Consider the following 5,019-nt stretch of genomic DNA (forward strand, 5'->3'; position numbering starts at 1 on the left):
GACCGAAGATGTGAAGTTTAGCTTGAAATGATAACCCTCTGCAGGTGGGTTTCATTTGGAAAATAAATGTCACCATGTAATTTTGAGAACCACGTCTTTGCTAGAGTGAAGCTCCCAGGCATACAGTCTAGAAAGCCTAAGTCAATCTGAAATGTGGTACCTGAAGTCGTTAAAATTGGCTCCTGTATACAATGTGGCAGCTGAAGCTCTATGCTGCCCTCTTGTCTCCTTCCCCAACTGTGTCCAGAAGGCTTTTATAAAAGTCATCTGGTTAAAATTCAGTCAAATTTAAATTGATAGTCCATACCACTGATGGATCTGTCAGCAGAAAAAAAATGCAGTCACCAATCCACGTGGTTACAGACTTAATGGCTGAATTTGCTGAGTCGTGTCTGACTGTTTGCGACCCCGTGGACTGTAGCCCACCAGGCTCCTCCATCCATGGGATTCTCCAGGCAAGAATACTGGAGTGGGTTGCCATTTCCTTCTCCCGGGGATCTTCCCCACCCAGGGATTGAACCCAGGTCTCCTGCATTGCAGGCAGACGCTTTAACCACTGAGCCACCAGGGAAGCACTGAATTCAGGACAAGCGTTTATTTTTTTGCTGGCACTAGGTTTACGTCTGAGATAGGTAGGGACTGTATCTCTGTTGTACCTAGAAATGTCAAATTTTTATTGCATGAGAGCCCTTTTATTAGACTAACTGCTGAAAATACAAGAGAAACATGGTATATCTGTTTTAATGAGTGCTCCATATTTCTGAAGCAAAAAAGATAGCCTAAAACATCGACACTGTTTATCCTAATAAAAAAAGTATATGATAAAATTGTTTAAGATAGAATCTGAGAGAGCATAAAATGTTGTCAAAAACAATATATTCTTAAGTTAAAATAACTTTGGTCTCAAAGTGAATTCCAAGGACAATGACTTCAAACGGAAAAGAACAGAAAAAAGAAAAAGGAAACAACTCATTCTGGATTAATGATGATGACTTATAAGTATAAGTGAATAGAAGATAAAGCAGATTATTCAGACAAAATAATAATCAGACACAATGATTATATTTTCATGTGACAAACCAAGGGATTCTCTTGAAGTGAGATAATTTATATTGGCAATTTGGAATGGCATGAAAGAATGCAAACAATATTTAATTTAGTAGAACATTTGTCAGCTTCTATAAATTATTTGGCTTCATTATTCAAAACAACCATAATTAGCAAATAATGTACTTTTATAAAATAATTTTTTTTTACAAGTAGTTTAGAAGAAAACTGATTTGGGACCTTAATTACTTGAAAAAAACAGATAATCACAGTGGTGTGATCACTCACCTAGAGCCAGATATCCTGGAATGTGAAGTCAAGTGGGCCTTAGGAAGCATCACTATGAACAAAGCTAGTGGAGGTGACTGAATTCCAGTTGAGCTATTCCAAATCCTAAAAGATGATGCTGTGGAAGTGCTGCACTCAATATGCCAGTGAATTTGGAAAACTCAGCAGTGGCCACAGGACTGGAAAAGGTCAGTTTTCCTTCCAATCCCAAAGAAAGGCAATGCCAAAGAATGCTCAAACTACCGCACAATTGCACTCATCTCACACGCTAGTAAGTAATGCTCAAAATTCTCCAAGTCAGGCTTCAGCAATATGTGAACCGTGAACTTCCAGATGTTCAAGCTGGTTTTAGAAAAGGCAAACGAACCAGAGATCAAATTGTCAACATCAGCTGGATCATCAAGAAAGCAAGAGAGTTCCAGAAAAACATCTATTTCTGCTTTATTGACTATGCCAAAGCCTTTGACTGTGTGGATCACAATAAACTGGAAAATTCTGAAAGAGATGGGAATACCAGACCACCTGACCTGCCTCTTGAGATATCTGTATGCAGGTCAGGAAGCAACAGTTAGAACTGGACATGGAACAACAATAAGCAATTCAAATCTGTGTTGTTCAAGGGTCAACTTATATTCTTCTTACTGATTTCTGAATATAACAAGTTTTAATTCCTGTCTTGGTCACTACTTATGTGTGTGACCTGGAACAATATCATTAACATCTGTGATCATTTCCTCTTCTTTAAAGTGAAAGTAACTTCACAGATTACTGTAATATTTAAATGAATATTCTGGCACATAGGGGGATATTCAGTAAATCTTCACACATATCTTGAGGGCCTATAAGAAGAGATTTCTAGGTCCCACCCTCCCCTCCACTTTGTGAATTATCGGTGACCCCTGAACAACACGGGTTTGAACTCTGTGGACCCACTTATAAGGGACTATTTTTAAATAAATATATTGAAAAATGTTTTGGAGATTTCTAACAATTTAAAAAAAAAAAAACTTGCAGACCAACTGAGTAACCTGGAAATACTGAAAAAATAAGAAAAAGTTAGGTACATCATGTATGCATATATTATATATAGGTACAAGTATTTTATCATTTACTACCATAAAATATATACAAGTCTATGTAAGTTAAAAGTTATCAAAACCTATGCAGTTATAGACTGTACGTGGTGTCATTTGCAGCTGAGAGAAATGTAAAGATGCAGCATTAAATCACAATGAAATAAAATTAACTTCAGTACACACTATAATAATTTCATAGCCACCTCCTGTTACCCTTGCCGTGAGTGCAAATGTTATGAGTATCAGCTTAAACACCATGTGACATGAATCATCTCCACATGAACAGTTCACTCCAAGAAACTATGCATCTCAGGAAAAAGTGACCTGTTGTGGTTCTCTTCTATATTTCATCATATTTAGTGCAATAAGCTCAATAACACAAGGGCAGCCACACAAAGTACCACTAGTGATACTGAAGTATTGTCGATAAGCAAAGGCAGGACGTGACAGGAAAAAGGTGTACGACTTGACCTGTACTATAGATTGAGGTTGGCAGCAGTGGTTGCTTACCATTTTGAAATAAATAAATCCAGCATACAGATCAGAGTGGGGCTTCCCAGGTAGCGCAAGTGATAAAGAACCCGCCTGCCAACGTAAGAGACGTAAGAGACACAGGTTCGATCCCTGGGTTGGGAAGATCTCCTGCAGCAGGGCATGGCAACCCACTCCAGTGTTCTTGCCTGGAGAAGCCCTTGGACAGAGAAGCCTAGTGGCTGTCTGAAGAGTTGCACAGGATTGAAGCAAGTTAGCATGTGCACACACACAGATTAATACAAAGAAGAAAGTAAATTAATGAAACGGTTGCTACAGCTGGGCCAGCAGGCACAAAAATACTACACCTTTTGGGAATATTCTGTATTGAAAATGCAAATTTTATGTGAATGCAGGATTGCTATAAGAAAGGCAAATCTATAGACTGTGATATGATTAGAAAAAAAGAAAAGCCATTATATCACAACTTAGAGCAGGATCTAAAGCTGGAGAAATCTTTTGGCCAGCAAAGGATGGTGTGATAACTTTGGAAAGAGATTTGGCTTAAAGAGATGTGAAGATATCTGGAGAATCAGTTTCTGCTGACCAAGCAGCAGCAGATGAGTTCCCAGATACCACTAAGAAAATTAAGGATGGGACTTCCCTGGTGGTCCAGTCTCCAGACTCTGTGCCCCCAACACGTGTATGGGCCGGGGGTGGGGGGTGGGGTAGGGGCAGTCTGCTTTGGTCTGTGGTCAAGGAACTGGATGCCACCTGCCACAACTAAGAGTTTGCATGCTGCAACTAAGGACCTCGCTCGCCACAATGAAAGTCGAAGATCCCACGAACTGCAATGAAGACCAGCATAGCCAAATAATTAAATGTTAAAAAGGAAAGAAAATTACTGAGGAGACAGGAGAGCTCCCAGAATGGGTATTTGATAGAGATAAAAATGCATTCATCTGGAAGCAATGCCACAAAGGAACTTTACAAGTAGGAAAGAGAATCAAGCACCAGGGTTGTTCAGAATTAAGCAAGAAGGGATAGATAGGCTGGCTTTACTTTTTTGTGAAAATGCCATTGTGTTCATGATCAGGATTGTCCTTATCTGTAAAGCTGCTAACCTGAGCCTTGAAGGGAAAATGTAAACACTAGCTTCCCGTCTTTCCGTCGTACACCAAGAAGGTCTGGACAACAAGACCTAGATTTGTTATATCGATGCATCTTCCCTGAAGTCAGAAAGTACCTTGCCAGTAAAGGATGGCCTTTCAAAGTTCTTGTGATACTGGACAATACTCCTGGACACCCAGAAACCCATGAGTTCAACATCAAAGGTGTTGAAGTGGTCTACTTGCCCACAAACACAATGTCACTAATTCAGCCTCTGGATCAGGGTGTCATAAGGACCTTTAATGTTCACTGCACCAATATTCTATGAAAAAAACTATGCTATGGGAGAGAACCATGACAGATGGAGCATCATGAGAGTTTGGAACAGCTGCACCATTTAAGATGCCATTGTTGTTAAAGCTGTGGAGGCCACTACACCTCAAATAATAAATTCCTACTGGAGCAAACCGTGTCCAGATGTTGTGCATAACTTCAAAGGTTTAGTACAGAGCCAAACAACGAAACTATGAAAGAGACTTTGCACATAGCAAAAAATGGTGAGTGGTGAAGTGTTTCAAGATAAGAACCTCGGAGAAATTTAAGAGCTAATGGATATCACATAGAAGAATCAATAAAAAAAAAAAAAATCACTTGCTAGAGATGAATGCTTCCAAACCAGTGTCAGGTAATAATGAAGAAGACATAGAAGAAGCAGTGCCGGAAAACAAATTCACAATTGAATCGGGAAAAACGGCTCTGATGTTTCGAGACTGCTATTCATTTCTTTTATGACACGGACCTTCTGTGATACGCACACTGAAACTAAATAAACTGTTGAAGAACTGGTACTATGCAAATATTCTTAGGGAAATGAAAAAGCACAAAAGTTAGACAGAAATTATGATTTATGTCCATAAAGTTACACAGACTGTGTCTGCCTCTCCTGTCTCCCCTTCTAATCCTCCACCCCCTCTGAGACAGCAAGATCAACACCTCCCCTCTGCCTCAACAAGAAGACAAGAATGAA

General features: G+C 39.5%; 1 non-coding gene across 1 annotated transcript; it reads right to left on the reverse strand.

Moving 5' to 3' along the window:
• Positions 1-499: 499 nt before the first annotated feature.
• Positions 500-571, reverse strand: TRNAC-GCA. Its single transcript has one exon. It is a non-coding gene; the product is annotated as a tRNA-Cys (tRNA).
• Positions 572-5,019: the final 4,448 nt, after the last annotated feature.

Source organism: Bubalus bubalis, chromosome 9 (genome assembly GCF_019923935.1).
Source record: "Bubalus bubalis isolate 160015118507 breed Murrah chromosome 9, NDDB_SH_1, whole genome shotgun sequence".
Classification (NCBI taxonomy): Eukaryota; Metazoa; Chordata; class Mammalia; order Artiodactyla; family Bovidae; genus Bubalus; species Bubalus bubalis.